This window comes from Bombina bombina, chromosome 6 (assembly GCF_027579735.1).
Source record: "Bombina bombina isolate aBomBom1 chromosome 6, aBomBom1.pri, whole genome shotgun sequence".
Classification (NCBI taxonomy): domain Eukaryota; kingdom Metazoa; phylum Chordata; class Amphibia; order Anura; family Bombinatoridae; genus Bombina; species Bombina bombina.
In genome coordinates, this window is record NC_069504.1 from 332591817 (window position 1) to 332612281 (window position 20465).

Here is a 20465-nt window from a genome sequence, read left to right on the forward strand (position 1 = left end):
ATGCACGCCATCAGGTCTATATAGGTGTTTGCATTTCCCCAAGATATTTTTGTGCCTGATCACGAAACCGCCTTCCTCCACAATCGACCTCCCCACATCCTGATTCAGCTTCTTCCTGATCTGATAAGCTGACCTGTGTACCCTCACATGCCTTCACTGCAAATGAGCAATAGCATTCTACCAGGCCACTTGTACCCCTGGGAATCGTGCTTTCATCTAACGAACATCCGATTGTATGATAGATGCTAATTCAAGCACACTCACCAAATCATTCCCTCCCAGACGCAGCACAATCACCGAAGGCCTCCCCAGTGGAGAAAGTTTTATTCAAGACACCCCAGCAAGTCTCTCCAAAGCGTTTCCCTCCTCCCCAGCTATACATAGTTTGTATAGCTTATTCACACAAACTTTACTTCTAAAAGTGTTTAAACGTGAACTGCAAGAAAAAGCTCAAAACCAGCTTAGCACAGAGATGGGAAATGGCTTAGCAGCCTACTTTTCTTTCATCAGATGGTGAGAATCCATGAGTTATCACATGTGGAAATATTCCCCTACTGGCAACTAGGAGGAGGAACAAGACTCCCCAACACACCAGAGCTTTAAATCTCTCCCACTTCCCATGATCCTCAATCATTTTATTTTGTCTCCTTGATAAGCAGTGAGTTGAAAGTGAAGCACAAAATCTACTTACCGATTGGAGGTCCGATTCCTCCTCACAGTAACCTGTTGTTCAGTCGGGTGAAAAGGAGTTATCAACCAGACAGTAAAAGGGCTTTTCTCAGTGAACAAATGCCACAGGCCTCCCAGGTGAAATCTGGACTTGTCCACCAAATCCATTTTCTAGAGTGAACTGCACCTTGTGGATCCACAGCCATCCCCTGGGGAAATATGGACTTGTCCACCAATCCCCTGGGTTAAGATGATATTATTGATTTAGATCATTGGCACAGACTGCATAGGATGGATTTGTCTACTGGAAGCAAGTTGCTGCAGCTGAGGTTACCTGCACCATCATAGCCCACCAGCTATTAGTATTAGGGCGCAGCCAGCCACAACCTGGGTTCCCCAGACTCCACGGGTATATTGTGTGGATGTTCGACGGCGCACCACGCACATTGGATACAGCATGAAGCTGTGTCCTGTGCTGTGCGCAATTCATCCAATCCGGACTGGGAGGAAAACTGAGGCAGCGCTGCTTCCAGCCAATGGGGTGCCGATGTGCAGCGCAACAACGTGAGTTACGTCTACAGGTATATGGGTGAAGCCACAGTGCTATTGTCACAGGAGAACTTTCATTGGACTGCGCCTGCGGCAGTTGAGTTGACTATGAATGTGTGCAAGAGTAACTGCGGGTAAGACACTATATATCGTATCTATCGTTTATTTGTTGTCTTTTTTATTTATTAGTAGTATAATACTTTTAGTGATATATATATGACTGCAAAAAGTTTTGGTGTTTACTGTACTCATTCCCCAGAAGCTTGGAGGATTTAATCCATTAATTGCCCGTGCTCTTTATTAAATATGCAACTTCCTTTTACACGACTGTCAAGTATCTTATTACAGACTTCATTTTCTCTCTACCATGAATGAGCAAATTTCATTGAACTCGTAAACTGATTGATCTATTCTAGATAGTCTTATTTTTCTCTTCTGCTAACCTCATTTTGATAACGTGATCTTTATGCGGCTAGTAAGATGTCAAATATTTGTTAATGTAAAGGGTAGATAATTATGCCGCTGATTTATTAGTGTAGTATGTTATGGTAATGGTACTTCTAAAATAGGTACCCTTTTCCAATATCGCATTGCAAAGAGAATGTATGGGTAAAATAAAAACAAAAAAACACCACTTCCTGTGGGCTGTTTATATATCATAATGGGAAGCAACAAAATAACTTAGGCAGGAAGTCCTTGAACAGTTAATAAATTACCAATGAAAAATGTTTTTTTGTGGGAACAGTATCAAGAAAATATTAATACTTTACAGTTAACAAATTTATACACTTTTAAAATTCTTTTGAGAGTGTGATATACATATAAAGTAACATATATCTAGGTGACTGCTTCCTCCTGCAGAGTCTGCAGTTAGACCCTCTCTGCATCATGCTGTTGGTTTAGTGAGTAGACCTGTCAGTGTCTCATCTTATGGCACTTAATTCTTAAAAATTAAAAGAAATTTAGCAGTTTCATGTTTTGTTGCTTTAATATTTTTTTGGTGTGTGTGTGTGGGGGGGCGCAAATAGCTGGTCTTGCCTAGGGCACAAAATAGTCTAGCACCGGCCCTGTCTCTAAGTGCAGTGTTTGAGGAATGTAAAGGGAGTATTGCCTGATGATACCATATTTTCACCTATGGGAAAGCTTTTCATAAGGCTCTCTTTAAATCGGTTGCAGGGATTCATCTGCTGCTTCCCTTTATAGATCGACAATATACTCTTGCACCATTACCTCTGCTGATATGTTTCAGTACTGGTTTGGCTGCTAAATGTGTATGGGTGTCTTATGTTAAGTATATACTTTTATTATATAAGACTCTCAGCTATGGATTGGGCACTTTTTTAAGTAAAGTTGTTATATATTGTTTGTATACATGCCTTGAGTCAGTAATTCAGTGCTCTATTTTAGCGACTTTATTTGTGACTAAATATTTGTCAAGGTTGGTAGAGTCTGTGAAACATACAGGTTTTTTTTTGGAGCTAGTAATTTATTTATAAATTAGGATTCTAAGTATTATGTTAGTCTTATGGAATGTTGATAATCACATTTTATGCAGCTATAATAGAAGTATCCATTAGGCTTTATTTAGGTACATTTTGTTTTTTTGTATATACAATCAAAATTCTTACCTGTTTTTTAGAGTGATAGGTGTATTAGAAATCAACTACAGCTTTGCATGTCGCGCATGTGATGATGCTATTTATGTCATAGGGTAACGTGTCATCATTTTGCGCCATTTTTTTTGGCGCCAAAAATTTTCCGGCAAAATTGCTGTTATAAGCTCCACCCCCCACTCATTCAGTGTTCTCAGTTAACACTTAGAGAGCTTTCATGTAGCATTTTATGAATCAGTTTTCTTTTTTTATACATTTCCACTCTGTTTCCCTTTCTCTCAAGCCTGTTATATATGTCTACTCTTGCCAAACGTACTACTATTCCCATGGTAACAGTACTTCTTTTAAGGATCCTTTAGATAGAAAACTTGCACAGCAGATTCTGAATTATCTAACATTATTGTTTTACTTCAACACACAAATCATTTTATTTGTGATGCTATATTTGATGTTATGAAGATCAATGTCAAAACCATGTATTTAGACATTCTAACTAGAAGAGCTTTATGGCTTAAATCTTGGAATGCTGACATGGTGTCTAAAACTAGATTATTATCTCTCTCTTTTCAAGGTAAAAATCTTTTTGGTTCACTATTGGATTGTATTATCTCCACTGTTACTGGGGATAAGGGAGTTTTTATGCCCCAAGACAATGAATCTAAGGATAAATTTAAAACTTGCAATTATTTTTGCTCCTTTCGTCAGAATAGAGAACAGTAAACCTTTTCTTCACCCAAGGCCTCTGGCACTAATTGGAGAATATCTCCGAATTGGAATAAATCCAAGCCTTATAAGAAACCAAATCCTGCCCCTAAACCAACATGAAGGCGCGGCCCTCAAGCCAGTTCTTCTGGTAGGGGTCAGACTAAAGCTATTTCAAAGAGTTTGGACAGACTCTGTCCAAAATTATTGGATTCAGAATATAAATTCTCAGGGGTATCAAATAGGATTCAGAATAAGACCTCCTTTGGGAAGATTATTTCTTACCTATGTACCAAACAATCCAGTAAAAGCTCAAGCCTTTCTGAAATGTTTTTCAGATCTAGAACTTTCAGGGGTAATTATCCCAGTTCCACTGCAGGAACAAGGATTGGGGTTTTAATTCAAATCTATTCATTGTACCAAAGAATGAAAATTCTTTCAGACCAATTTTGGGTCTGAAAACTTTAAATCATTTTGTAAGAGTCCCAACTTTCAAGATGGTGACTATAAGGACTATTCTGCCTTTTGTTCAGCAAAGTCACTTCCTGTTCACAATTGACTTACAGGACGCTTACCTTCACAATCCGATTCATCCAGATTACTATCGTTTTCTGAGATTCTCTTTTTCTAAACAAGCATTACCAATTTGTCACTTTTCCATTTGGCCTTGGAACAGCACCAAGAATATTCTTAATAGTTCTAGGTGCCCTTCTATCTGTAATCAGAGAGCAGGGTATGGCGGTGTTTCCTTATTTGGACGGTATCTTGGTACTAGCTCAATCTTTTCTTTTAGCAGAATCTTACACATAACAATTTCTGATGTTTCTTCAAAAACATGCTTGGAGGATCAATTTACCAAAGAGTTTCTTAATTCCTCCGACAAAGGTCACCTTTTTGTGTTTCCAGATAGATTCAGTATCCATGACTCTATCCCTAAAAAAAAAGAGACGTTTGAGATTGGTTTCAGCTTGTCTAAACCTTCAGTCTCTTATCATTTCCTTCAGTGGCTATGTGCATGGAAGTTTTAGGTCTCATATTTGCAGCATCGGACGCAATGTTTTCATTATGAGACCTCTACAGCTTTGCATGTTGCACCAATGGTGCAGGGATTATACTCAGATATTGCAACTGATATACTTAAATCCCAACAATCACCTTATTGTTCAAGGCAAGGGGGCCTGCTTTGTACGTCCTTCCTGGACTGTGATCACAATAGATACAAGTCTTACAGGTTGGGGAGCTATCTGGGGGTCTCTGACAGCACAAGGAGAGGCGAGGTTACCAATCAATATTAGAGCTTTTTAGGCTTGGCCCCTTTTAAAGAGAGAACCATATATTCGGTTTCAAACAGACAATGCCACAACAGTGGCAGATGTCAATCATCAAGGGGGGACTCGCAGTCCCCTATCAATGAAAGAAGTGTCTCTAATACTTTCCTGGGTGGAATCCAACTCTTATCTAATCACTGCGATTCATATACCAGGTATAGACAATTGGGAAGTGGATTATCTCAGCCGTCAGATTCTACATCTGGGGCAGTAGTCTCTCCATCCAGATGTGTTCTATCGGATTGTGCAGATGTGGGGTCTTCCAGACATAGATCTGGTGGCCTCTCATCTAAATGAGAAATTTCCCAGATACCTCTCCAGGTCCAGGGATCCTCAGAATTGATGGATGCTCTAGCAGTTTCATGGTTTTATATTCTGCTTACATTTTCTCACCTCTGGGAGTGATCTCAAAGATCATAATAGAACAATCTTATGTGTTTCTGATAGCACCAGCATGGTCTCACAAGTTCTGGTATGTGGACCTTGTCTGAATGTCCAGTTGCCAACCTTGTATACTTCTTCTAAGACCAGACCTTCTGTTTTAAGGTCCGTTTTTCCATATGGCTCTCAAATCTCTAAATTTGAAGGCATAGAAATTGAACGCTTAGTCCTTAGTCATAGAGGTTTCTCTGACTCTGTGATTAACACTATAATACAGACTTGTAAGCCTGTTTCAAGGAAAATGTATCACAATGTTTGGAAAACCTATATTTCATGGTGTTCCACTCATGATTATTCTTGGCATTCTTTTAAAATCCCTAGGATTCTACAGTTTCTTCAGGATGGTTTGGATAAAGGTTTGTCTGCCAATACTTTGAAAGGACAAATCTCTGCTCTTTCTGTTTTATTTCACAGAAAGATTGCTAATCTTCCTGATGTTCACTGTTTTGTACAGGCTTTGACTCATTTCAAACCTGTTATTAAATCTATCTCTCCTCCTTGGAGTCTAAATTTGGTATTAAAGACTTTGCAGGTTCCTCCTTTTTTGAGCCTAGGCATTCTTAGGACATTAAACTACTTTCTTGGAAAGTGTTATTTCTCTTGGCTATCTCTTTTGCTAGAAGAGTTTCGGAATTGTCTGCTCCCTCTTGCGAGTCTCCTTATCTGATTTTTCATCAAGATAAAGCTGTTTTGCGGACTTCGTTTGAATTTTTGCCTGAAGTTGTGAACTCTAAAAACATCAATAGGGAAATTATTGTTCCTTCCTTGTGTCCTAATCCTAAGAATACTCTTGATAGGTCTTTACATTCTTTGGATGTGGTAAGAGCTTTGAAATATTATGTTGAGGATACTAAAGATTTCAGAAAGACTTCTAGTCTATTTGTTATTTTCTCTGCCTTTTTCTTCGGCATCTTGATTGAAGCTTATGATTTACAAAGTTTATTTGGCAGTCTCTGACTCAGAGAACAACAGCTCATTCTACAAGATTAGTTGCCACATCTTGGGTTTTCAAGAATGAAGCTTCAGTTGATCAAATATGCAAAGCAGCCACTTGGTCTTCTTTGCATACATTTACTAAATTTTACCATTTTGATATTTTTGTTTCTTCTGAAGCAGCTTTTAGGTAGAAAGGTTCTTCAGGCAGCTGTCTCAGTTTTATTCTAGTGCCTATGATTTAAGTTGTTTGAATTTTTAAGAAAACTTGCAGCTAGATTACGAGTTTTGCGGTAGGGTGAAAAAGCAGCATTAACAGGTCCTAACGCTGATTTTTTACACCTGCTGGTATTACGAGTCTTGCAGGTTTAGGGGCACCGCACACTTTTTTGGCATTACCGTAACCGTAATCGTAAAGTCTTTTTTCAATGGGACTTGCATAGCGCCGATAGTATGAGTTTGTCCTGGGAGGCCAAAAAGTGAGCGGTACACCCTCTACCTCTAAGATTCCTAACGCATTTTAAAGTCAGTAGTTAAGAGTTTTATGGTACAAAGCTGTAGCATAAAACTCATAACTAAAGTGCTAAAAAGTACACTAACACCCATAAACTACCTGTTAACCCCTAAACCGAGGCCCTCCCACATCGCAAACACTAAAATAAAATTATTAACCCCTTATCTGATGCTCCGGACATCGCCGCCTCTAAAATAAACATATTAACCACTAAACCGCCGCACTCCCGCCTCACAAACACTAGTTAAATATTATTAACCCCTAATCTGCCGTCCCTAACATCGCCGCCACCAACAATATACTTATTAACCCCTAATCTGCCGTTCCCCAACGTCGCCCCCACTATTCTAAATTTATTAACCCCTAAACCTAAATCTAACCCTAACACCCCCTAACTTAAATATAATTTAAATAAATCTAAATAAAATTACTATCATTAACTAAATTATTCCTATTTAAAACTAAATACTTACCTATAAAATAAACCCTAAGCTAGCTACAATATAACTTATAGTTAGATTGTATCTAGCTTAGGGTTTATTTTTATTTTACAGGCACGTTTGTATTTATTTTAACTAGGTAGAATAGTTACTAAATAGTTATTAACTATTTAATAACTACCTAGCTAAAATAAATACAAATTTACCTGTAAAATTAAACCTAACCTAAGTTACACTAACACCTAACACTACACTACAATTAAATCAATTACCTAAATTAAATACACTTAAATAAATAAAATACAATTAGCTAAATTACAAAAAAAACAACTAAATTACAGAAAATAAAAACAAATTACAAGATCTTTAAACTAATTACACCTAATCTAAGAGCCCTATCAAAATAAAAAAGCCCCCCCAAAATAAAAAAAAAACCCTAGCCTAAACTAAACTATCAATAGCCCTTCATCCAAGTGGCAAGATGTCCTCAAGGAAGCCGGCAGAAGTGGTCCTCCAGACGGGCAGAAGTCTTCACCCAGATGGCATCTTCTATCTTCATCCTTCCGACGCGGAGCGGATCCATCTTCAAGACATCCGGCACAGAGCATCCTCTTCTTCCAACGTCTTCTTGCTGAATGAAGGTACCTTTAAATGACGTCATCCAAGATGACATCCCTTAGATTCCGATTGGCTGATAGAATTCTATCAGCCTATCGGAATTAAGGTTGAAAAAATCCTATTGGCTGATCCAATCAGCCAATAGGATTGAGCTTGCATTCTATTGGCTGATTGGAACAGCCAATAGAATGTGAGCTCAATCCTATTGGCTGATCCAATCAGCCAATAGGATTGAAGTTCAATCCTATTGGCTGATCCAATCAGCCAATAGGTTTTTTCAACCTTTATTCCGATTGGCTGATAGAATTCTATCAGCCAATCGGACTCTAAGGGACACCATCTTGGATGACGTCATTTAAAGGTACTTTCATTCAGCAAGAAGACGTCGTTGGAAGAGGATGCTCCGCGCTGGATGTCTTGAAGATGGACCCGCTCCACCATGGAAGAAATTAATTTATCAGGTAAGTTCTTAAAGGGATAGGAAAGTCAAAATTAAACTTTCATGATTCAGATAGAGCAGTCAATTTTAATCAACTTTCTAATTTACTGCTATTATCAAATTTTCTTCATTCTCTTGGTATCTTGATTTGAAAAGCAAAAATGTAAGCATAGGGGCTGACCCATTTTTGGTTCAGCACCTGGGTAGCACTTTCTGATTAGTGTCTAAATGTAGCCACCCAATCAGTAAGCGCTACCCAGGTGCTGAATGAAAAATGGACTGACTTCTAAGCTTACATTCAAATAAAGATACCAAGAGAACGAAGAACATTTGATAATAGGAGTAAATTAGAAAGTTGCTTAAAATTGCATGCACTATCTGAATTATGAAAATTTAATTTTGACTAGACTATGCCTTTAAATAAATTATGTTTCCTGCTTGTTACCTTAAGGTTTTTAGCTTTAGTACTCACCGGTAGTGCAAGTGCACTAAGGGTTTTTTTAGCTCAATTTTTTTATGCTATAATGCTCTCCTATTCCTGTGTTGCATTAACATTCCCAGTGTGTAGGAAGGTTCTCAGGACTGGTGGAGTTAGTAAGGCACACTGAACATCAGAGCCTGACTTCAGATTTGGGGTAAATATTTTATTTGTATAATGATAATAGTCCATAGGGCTCCATAACATGTGGGATATAATTCCTGCCACAAGGGGGAGGCCAATAACCCACACACAAGCTTCCTTCCCACCTCTCCTCAATTTTTGTTTTGGCCTCCCAGGAAAAGGACGAGAATGGAGGTGTTCCAGCTACTTGCTTATGGATTAAGTTTGGGAGCTCAGATCAATGTAAGACCCTTTATCCCTAGAAGAGGTGTCCAGCAAGCTGAATGATACAGGGACATAGGAATACCCTGTTATGTGCGCAGTATCTCCCTAGGGATTTCAGCCATAACTACCCTCAGGTGTTGTGGGATCATATCCCTTAAACTCTGATGTGGGCTAACAGTATTTCCTCAAAAATCCTCTGCTGTACTTGAGTAAGCAGTGGATGGGCTCTCTACTGGATACCGCTACTGTTTGGTGACTGGTAAGCCGCTGGCGGGGTGTTACTTCAGGTAAGCCACTTACCATAGCACAGACACAGTCCACAGGCTATTAGAAAGTACTCTGACACAGGTACAGCATAGCCAGACTTAGCCAACTATCCCACTGACACACTTTATTGCCCAAAACAGGGATATAACTGCCCTAAATTACTTAGGAGGGCATTCACATACCACTGACATCATTTTCTGACCCTTTGGTAGACCTAGGATGCCTTTTTTAACATTTTAAAAAAATATGGGTATGACACTTTAAGGAAATTCCCTCACTAGGCATCTGGTAAACCTATGCAGCTAATATCACAGGAACAGCAAGTCTGAACATAGGCTTTATGCAAATCACTAGAGTCCAAAACAAGGTTCAAAATACTTTACGTAGTTTGCAGTAAGTCCAATAGACACTGGTGCTTGAATTAAACAGTAAGGGTGACACAGAATACCTGATAGGTGCAGCTGGATTTAGGAAGGCTGTCATTGATAAGGTAGACATAGGTTTCTCAACAGGTACATGATAACCAGCGGGTACTGTTGGTGAGACTGTCACAGGATACCAGATAGGTACAGCAGACACAGCTGGTTTTGAAGAAGGCTTTCACTGGTATGTAGACACAGGTTTCTCAGCAGGCACAGGATAACCAGCGGGTACTGTTGGTGAGACTGTCATGGGATACCAGATAGGTACAGCTTCAGGAACAAGGAGAGCATACACAGTTTGCTTGGCTTTCATGAACCAGGTGAGCATACACAGGTGCAAAGTACACATGCTTGGTCTCTGGAATAAGGTGAGCATACACAGGTGTCAGGTAAGTATGTATGGTGTCTGGAGCAAGGGTGAGCATATGCAGGTACAAGGTAAGTATGCTTGGTCTCAGGAGCAAGATGAGCATACATAGGTACGAGGTAAGTATGCTTGGTCTCATGAGCAAGGTGAGCATACACATTTATCAGGTAAGTATACTTAGACTTTGGAGCCAGGAACAAGATAGGTAAGGCAATAACTCAGCCCAGAGTAATGGGCTGGTTGAGCTTTTAAAGGAACTCCCACACCTGAGTAATCCAGGTGGGAGTTCCTGTAATTAGGACATGGCCTTTTTAAATCTAGGCAGCATGCAGCCACTTGCATATAGAGAAGTAGCATCAAGAGCAGTAACTCAGCTATTCTCTGTGACCGGAGGGGCCGGCTCTGGATGCTACTGTTAAGCTCCTTACATCAGCTGCATCCCTCTACTTCCTCTAAGGAATTATGTCCTGTTCCTGTATATATTACAGGGAGCCCCTACTGACTTTATTCCTCTGTTTAAAGATAATTTACACAGGGCTATTACAGAATATTTAGCGGCTATCCCCAAGCCAAGTAAGCATAAATGCAAATCTGGGGATTTACCTACCTCTCTTGATGTGAATATGCAAACTCCTTCCCCTCAACCTTAAATACCTGTCCTGCTTCAGAGCTCTGAATCTGAGGATTTCAAATCATCCAGTTCAGATGGGGGGGGGGGTCATCTGGTGAACAGGACCCTGTTCCTGTCCTTGAATATGACAATCCTTTTAGATTTAAAGTGGAGCATATCTGCAACTTGTTGCATGAGGTCCTGGGAACTCTGGGTATTTCTGCTGAAAACATACCTGCTGATGTTGTTTTCACAGTTCCTCTTAAGATTCCAGAGGTATTTCAGGTTCCAGATTTGGTTTCTGACTATATAGCCAAAGTTCAGCAACAGCCGCACTCATCCCCAATGATACAGCAGTCCAGGTAGATAAAGCAATAAAGCCTCATTTATTCTGGCAAAACATTTACCATAGTATACACTGAAGTGGCAAACAGTAAAAAATGGTTAAACGCTTTTTGTTGTCACTAATATAACTTTCTCAATGACCATACATCAGCTAACCATACACAGCTCTTATATATGCAGATAACTCCTCCTTCTAATACACGATTGGTAAATCTGCTTAATTAATAAAGCTGCACTTTAAAGTGACAAACCCTGATATAGTGTACAACAATAATAATTAATTTAAACATATTCTATAACCCTCATAGACATCTTGTTAGAAAAAGATAATTCCTACAATTGATAAAATTGTGTTAAAACAAAAAAATACGATAAATAATGAAAAAAATCAAATTAATATTAATCAATTTTTATCGTTCTTTCTTATTTTTATTTCTTTGTTTTGTAAAGTACTGTTGTTTTATCAATTGTAGGAATTATCTTTCTCTAACAATATGTCTATGAGGATTATAGAATACCGTTAAATGAATTATTAATTGTCTTAAAGGGACATGCCAGTCAAAATTTAAATGCACAAAGATTAATTACATCTTTGAATAGAAACATATTTGCAGTGGTGTCACTAGGGTTGGTGTCACCCGGTGCGGTAAGTCATGGTGTCACCCCCCCCCCCCCAGAAAGCAGACACACACAAAAACACAGTCAAACACACATACAAACACTCAGACACACTTAAAAACAGCTTCAGATGCACACACACTCAGACACACACACAAAAACACACACAAAAACACTGAGACACACAAAAACTCAGACACACACATACAAAATATGTAAACTGCACTGCATTAATTATGAAGCTCATGCCTAGAGCTGCTCCCTGGCTCCGCAGAACATCAAATGAAAGATAAACAGAGCACTCTAAAATAAATCACTGAAGAAAAGGTTTAGGCGCGCAAACTATGAAAATTCTGTCAGTGCACAGCCCTGGGCCGCATGTCACTGAGCAGTGAGCACAGATAGGCAGGCAGGTTTAGGCTAGCAGCACAACTTTGCAAGCCCCACGGCACACCCACAACATTCATAGTGAAATTGGGCAGGGGAGGAGAAAAGTACAAACAAGCAAAAGCAGCCGGGAAAACTATTTGTTGAAATTGCAGCACAGGCTCAAGGGGCAAAAAAATTGTGTGTCTACAACTTCCCCAGTCCCACTAATGTTCACAAATGCCAGCCTCTAATAAAATAATCTATGCATCTCAACATTGTATTTCTTTGAATTTCAATAAAATTTAAAAAAAAAAAAAAATTTTTTTTTGGTGTCACCCCCTAGAGGGTGTCACCCAGGTGCGGCCCGCACCCCCCTAGTGACGCCACTGCATATTTGCAATATAAATGTATTGGCAAAAATGCTTCTAGTAAAAGTTATCACTGTTTTAGTGTTAACATTATTCTCACTGCACTCACATATTAAATAATACAGCTGCTCAGATCATCAGTGGGGCTTGTATCATGTCAGCAATTAACAGAGTCATTACCAGATGGTAAAATCACCTTAGGTTCTCTGAGCAAGTGTTGTGTTTAAAATGCTGGTGCATGGTGCATACTTAAATACACTTTTGAAACAGCTATAGCTTTTATTAGAAGCATTTTTGATAATGCATGTATCTTACAAAATTGCTTCTGTTCAATACAGAAATGCACCCATGTGGTTTCCAATTTTGTCTGGAATATCCCTTTAATTATTAAGAATGTTTCTGGGGGTGAAAGAGTTTTTCTTCTGAACAAATAATAGGTTTCTTTCCTTTCGTTCCTTAGGAGATCAGAAGTCTTCCTCTTCTCAAAAGTCTGAGCTCTCCAAGCCAGCCTGGAAGCCTAGTTCTTCGTAGGCAAAGAACAAGTCCAAGAAGTCCAACTCCAATACAAAATCTGCATGAAGGTGCGGTTCAGATTCAGTTCTGGTAGATTGCAGACTGAGTCTTTTTCAGAAGGCTTGGTTTCGGTCAGTCCAGGACCCCTGGGTTTAAAACATTATATATAGGGTGACCATATTGCTGCTTTAAAAAGGGACACACATGAAAAATACTCATGTCAGGGCAGTTTTTATGGCTGTTTAAAGAAATGTGTTGTATAAGAACCCTGACGTATGTATTTTTGATATGTGTCCCATTTTAAAGTGGCAATATGGTCACCCTAATTATATACCAGGGCTACAGGATAAGCTTTCGCACCAAGCCTCCTCAAGGACAATTCCAGCTGTCTAATGTCCCTGAAAATCCTGCAAAGGTGGCTGCCTTCATGAGATGTGTTCAATATTTAGAGGATATGGGAGTAATTATCATAGTCCCTGTGCCCCAATAAGGGTTTTACTCCAATTTGTTCATTGTCCCAAAGAAAGAAATTACTTTTAGACCTATTTTAGATTTCAAAATCCTAAACAAGTTTGTCAGGGTCCCCACTTTCAAGATGGAAACAATTTGCACAATTCTACCCTTAATCCAACAGATTCAATTCATATCTACTATAGACCTTAAGTATGCATACCTGCATATCCTTAGCCACAATGATTGCCATCAATTCCTAAGGTTTGTATTCATAGACAAGCACTACCAGTTTGTTGCCCTTCCTTTTGGTCTGGCTACAGATCCCCACATCTTCTCAAGGGTGATAGGAATATTGTTGGTGGTGACCAGCTCACAGGGGATCTCAATTACCCCTTATTTAGATGATTGCTTAGTGTAGGCTCCTTCCCTGCCTCTAGCTATTGCTCATACACAAAGGCTAATATCTTTCTTCCAAGACCACAGTTAGAGAATCAATGTTCCAAAAAACTCTTTATCTCCAGCTACAAGGTCCTTTCTAGCAGTTGTCAAAGATTCTGTCCTAATGCTTTATTTCTCTCTGTAGCTCAATACATGGAGGTGGTGGTTCTTATGGCTGCAGCTTTGGACGCATTTCCCTTTGCCTGCCTTCACTGTGAATTAGTGGTCAAATAATTATCTGCAATTGGAACATCAGATTGCTCTGGACTTGCCTATCAGAAAATCTCTCTCTTGGTGCATACAAGGTCCTTTTTGACCTTTGGGGTATCCACTATTTGTCCATCTTGGGCTATTGTGATGGCGGATGTCTTTCAGACTGGGGCGCAGTCTGGAATTCTCGAAGAGCGCACAGAGTTTGGTCCCCTCTGGAGGCGAGGTTACCCATCAAGATTCTGAGGCTCTGAGCACTTTTTCAGGCTCTTCAGTCCTGGCCCCTCCTAAAAGAGGAAAGTTTTATCCATTTCCAGTCGGACAATATCACAGCGGTGGCCTACATAAATCATGAAGGGGGTTCCCACAGTCCACTGGCTATATGGGAAGTGTCCCGAATTTTGTCTTGCGCAGAGAGGAATCAACGCTCTCTGTCAGCAGTTCACATTCCAGGAGTGAACAGTTGGAAAGCAGATTACCTCAGCCATCAGTCAATCCATCCAGGAGAGTGGTCTCTCCATCAGGACATCTTCGATCAAATAGTGAGCATCTGATGGCCTCCCATTTAAATCACAATCTTCCAATGTATTGTGCAAGATCAAGCAATCCAAAGGCAAATGATAGACACCTTGGTGTGTCCATGGAATGTTCATCTAGCATACCTATTTCCTCTGTTTGTTCTTCCAAGAGTAATTGCTCGAATCAGCTTCAGTATTTTTGATTGCTCCAGCCTGGCCCCGCAAAAATATGTTATGCGGATATAGTGCCAATGTCCTCTTCTGCTCCATGGCTTCTTTCTCTAAGACAAGATCTATTCTTTAAAGGGCCTCTTTTCCATCAGGATCTCAAATCTCTAAGTTGAACGCCTAGGTTGAGACTCTGATTCAAGCCAGAAAACCTATTACCCAAAAAATGTATCACAATATTTGGAGGGCATACTTTGAATGGTGCTCTTCCAGAAGATTTTCTTAGTATTCTTTTAGGATTCCTAGAATTCTCCAGTTTTTTTTAGATGGCCTTGACAAGGGTTTGTGTGCTAGCTCCTTTAAAGGTACAATTTCTGCTTTTATCGGTTCTCTTTCTTCCTGATGTTCAGAGTTTTATCAAATAATATATATATATTTGTTTATCAAATCCTGAGAGTGCAGTATATTTTTGGGAGTATTTATCACTGGCTATATTTGCACCCTGGTGGCTGCATCTGTAGGACTGATTCGTTTATGCTGGATACTATATATATATATATATATATATATATATATATATATATATATATATATATATATATATATATATAAACAATGTCCAAGAAAGTTGTAAGTCTGAGGACGGCTACGGCCCGAAAATGTTCACATTGTATGCTCTTTGTACAGTAAAACTTTTGTTTGAAGAAACGCCAGTGAGTGCTTGCTCTTTCTTGGACATTGTTTATATTATAGTTTTGCATGCATCCTGGGAGCTGACTTTAATGAGTGAGTGCTGGGTTCTGGACTGTTCTCTCTCTCTATATATTATTTGATATGATAAGACCAAACAATTAATTTATATATAAAGCTGTTTATATAAGCTTGATTACTATAAGTCACAGTTCTTTGACAGATGGTCTAGGCCAGAATGTTTAAAATTATCCATTTCAAAGGAAGCCTGTATACAGAGTTTTCCTATCTGACGAAGCAGTTGCTTAGTCTGAACTGATATTTGAATATACAAACATACTCAGAGGATATAGCTGTTCTCATCTAGGTGTTAAATTGTCCCTGCTGAGTTACAATCCACATTCTCATCTGAAATGGCTGCTGGCTCAGATAACAGCACATGGGAAGCAAATTCTCAGATAAATTACTTGTGCCTAATTTTCATATAGTTTAAGATACTCAAATGAATATATATTCAGACACATATTATATATGAACATATGAATGTGGGTGATTGTCTATGCCTAAGAAGGGTAATATTGAAGTTGAAAGCATGAGAGTTAAGATTTTTACATGTCTTAACCTATTTACTTTGAAAGCATAAGAATCTGGAGAATTTAAAATTTAAACTATCTATAACTTTATTGAGTAGCTATATAGTCAATTTAAAATGTTTAATCAACTTGTTTTGAAACAATATTATAACATATTCTTATATTTTTCAGGCATCTAATAAGTGCATATGTAATTGGTACTGTAAATGATATCATATGTTTTTATACATTCAGCAAGAGATATACAGATATGCAATATTTATATTAATATGGGATAATCCAATATAAATATAGCTAAATGAAATTACAACTGATTGCTAATCTCAAGGTATGTATGTGATATTAAGATGATAACTGAGATATCAGTTAGATCCATGCTGAAGGTATTGCGGTCCTTTTAAATCCTTTCATTGAAAATGTGATTTTTAAATGCATTTTAAAATTTTACTAGAGATATGCTCATGTTTAGTCTCTATAGATACATGCTAAATTATATCAGATGGAACATATACGTTGACCAGATAAGTTTATTAATATCAGGAAATAGTGAATATACTAAATATACATTTGAAGATATAGTAAACTATATTTACTGTTGGCAATGTTAATGGTGAGACTGCATTTCTGGTTGTCTGCTGCCACCTATAGTTCAAGACTGGTATTACAACCAAAAGATATTTGGCTGCTCAGGAATATGAGGGCCTATCAAACTCTTATGGGAATGATTAAAGAAAAGAAGGAGGGGTTTTTATGTTGAATAAGAACCCACACACACTAGAAAGGAGGACAGACTCAAAGAAGCATAACTTTTGGAGAGAGAAACACACAGATTGTATGCCAAGTATATTCTCTGCCATTTTGGGACACTTTCTTGAACGAAGGAAGATAACAGCTTGGGGCCTGTATCCTTACAATAGTGGAAAAATCCTTTCTTAGATGACCCACAAGAAATTCTGGAAGCTGAACACTCTTTGGTTAATTGGTGATGTATATGACTGATCTATATATTTTTTTAATGTTTTAAATCAAGGTATTCTAAAACTATAGTTATATCGTAGTTGTGATTTAAAAGGAGAATTTATTCTTATATTTAATATTAATTAGACCAAGGGTAGTAAGTATACTGGTATTAAATATTAATGTTTACAAAGAATTTTGTATTTTAATATCATAAATTAATTACAGTTTTATATATATATATATATATATATATATATATATATATTAGAATTTCTTTCATGTAATTAGCAAGAGTCCATGAGCTAGTGACGTATGGGATATACATTCCTACCAGGAGGGGCAAAGTTTCCAAAATTTTTTCCCAAATCTCTGTGACAGTTACTGCATAAAATATTTAATCCTTAAAAAATCAATAAAACAACAATCGATATATTAAAACAATAAGGACGTCTCTCTTGCAATCAGTGGTATCTGTCGACAAGAAGTTTGCTCAGCAGCAGTTAACTGGGCATAGTTGGTAATATATACTACAGTGTTACTGCATACGTTAAAGTCACAATCGCAAAAAATAGTAAGGTACCTTACAGTTAAAGATGTTGTTGAGGCTGATAGACCGGGCGTGTATTGATTCTGCCCTTGCACCGGGTCTCAGTATAGCGGTGTATTTCGCGGCTTAAAGACCAAACAGCTCGCTAATGTGGTGATTGGTGATTTGGGTCACACACCCCTTTTCTGATAGGTCTGATGTCTGGCGTTCCGTGAAAAAATATATCGGCCAATATATTCTTTGATGAATCCTTCCTTTTACTGAAATGATGTTTGTTAAACTTGAGTCAGACAATATGTGCCTGCTGTAGCCGTGTTTAGAGACAGTTATAGTGATAAACGTGAATACTCGCTATTTGCTGATCAGATCCCTGGTCCTTGTAGCGGCTTTATCTCCTAAATAAAAAAATTAGAGAGTCCACAGGAGGGGCTGGATCGCAGCTTTTGCGTGTATTTCAATCTTTGATGGATTCCAAATAAAAACAAGGTTTCTGGAGTAAATTCTACGCGTTTCACCCTGAGAGGGCTTTATCATTCAGTAAAAGGAAGGATTCATCAAAGAATATATTGGCCGATATATTTTTTCACGGAACGCCAGACATCAGACCTATCAGAAAAGGGGTGTGTGACCCAAATCACCAATCACCATATTAGCGAGCTGTTTGGTCTTTAAGCCGCGAAATACACTGCTATACTGAGACCCGGTGCAAGGGCAGAATCAATACACGCCCGGTCTATCAGCCTCAACAACATCTTTAACTGTAAGGTACCTTACTATTTTTTGCGATTGTGACTTTAACGTATGCAGTAACACTGTAGTATATATTACCAACTATGCCCAGTTAACTGCTGCTGAGCAAACTTCTTGTTGACAGATACCACTGATTGCAAGTGAGACGTCCCTATTGTTTTAATATATCGATTGTTGTTTTATTGATTTTTTAAGGATTAAATATTTTATGCAGTAACTGTCACAGAGATTTATTTTTGCTACACAATTTGTCATTTATTATCTATACGTATAGACCTTAACTTTCCACCACATTAAACGTATACACGTCACATTTTTAATATTTTTAATATTTTTTGTATAACACTCACATCAGTATCGACGATGTCAAATAGGTAAATACCTCTATCACATTTCCTGCTTCTTAAACACGCTGTCACTATATCCAATTAAGAATTGAGACACCAAAAATATTTTTCTCTTTTAGTTAACAGAAGGATAATAATAGGATATCCACACCACATGTTCATTTTTTCACATTTCCATTTTTTCACTCGAACGGATAGCCGTCTATTAATATAATATCCTCATTAATGGTAGTGTTATCCTAGCTAATCTCACCATTAGCACTGTGAAGAGAGTATTGCCTATTTGAATTCAATGATCTCCTTCTACGGGGTCTATTTCATAGGTTCTCTGTTATCGGTCGTAGAGATTCATCTCTTACCTCCTTTTTCAGATCGACGTTATACTCTTATATATACCATTACCTCTACTGATTCTCGTTTCAGTACTGGTTTGGCTTTCTACTACATGTAGATGAGTGTCCTGGGGTAAGTAAGTCTTATTTTTGTGACACTCTAAGCTATGGTTGGGCACTTTTATATAAAGTTCTAAATATTTGTGTTTAAACATTTATTTGCCTTGATTCAGGATGTTCAATATTCCTTATTTCAGACAGTCAGTTTCATTATTTGGGATAATGCATTTGAATAATAATTTTTTTCTTACCTTAAAATTTGACTTTTTCCCTGTGGGCTGTTAGGCTCGCAGGGGCTGAAAATGCTTCATTTTATTGCGTCATTCTTGGCGCGGACTTTTTTGGCGCAAAAAAATTTCTTTGTTATTTCCGGCGTCATACTTGTCACCGGAAGTTGCGTCATTTTTGACGTTTTTGCGCCAAAAGTGTCGGCGTTACCGGATGTGGCGTCATTTTTGGCGCTAAAAGCATTTAGGCGCCAAATAATGTGGGCGTCTTTTTTGGCGCTAAAAAATATGGGCGTCATTATTGTCTCCACATTATTTAAGTCTCATTGTTTATTTGCTAGAAGCTTGTTCACTGGTATTTTTTCCCATTCCTGAAACTGTCATTTAAGGAATTTGATCAATTTTGCTTTATATGTTGTTTTTTCTATTACATATTGCAAGATGTCTCAGATTGACCCTGAATCAGAAGATACTTCTGGAAAATCGCTGCCTGATGCTGGACCTACCAAAGTTAAGTGTATTTGTTGTAAACTTGTGGTATCTGTTCCTCCAGCTGTTGTTTGTAATGAATGTCATGACAAACTTGTTAATGCAGATAATATTTCCTTTAGTAATGTTACATTACCTGTTGCTGTTCCATCAACATCTAATACTCAGAGTGTTCCTGTTAACATAAGAGATTTTGTTTCTAAATCCATTAAGAAGGCTATGTCTGTTATTCCTCCTTCTAGTAAACGTAAAAGGTCTTTTAAAACTTCTCATTTTTCAGATGAATTTTTAAATGAACATCATCATTCTGATTCTGATAATGATTCCTCTGGTTCAGAGGATTCTGTTTCAGAGGTTGATGCTGATAAATCTTCATATTTATTCAAAATGGAATTTATTCGTTCTTTACTTAAAGAAGTTTTAATTGCATTAGAAATAGAGGATTCTGGTCCTCTTGATACTAAATCTAAACGTTTAAATAAGGTTTTTAAATCTCCTGTAGTTATTCCAGAAGTCTTTCCTGTCCCTGATGCTATTTCTGAAGTAATTTCCAGGGAATGGAATAATTTGGGTAATTCATTTACTCCTAAACGTTTTAAGCAATTATATCCTGTGCCATCTGACAGATTAGAGTTTTGGGACAAAATCCCTAAGGTTGATGGGGCTATCTCTACTCTTGCTAAACGTACTACTATTCCTACGGCAGATAGTACTTCCTTTAAGGATCCTTTA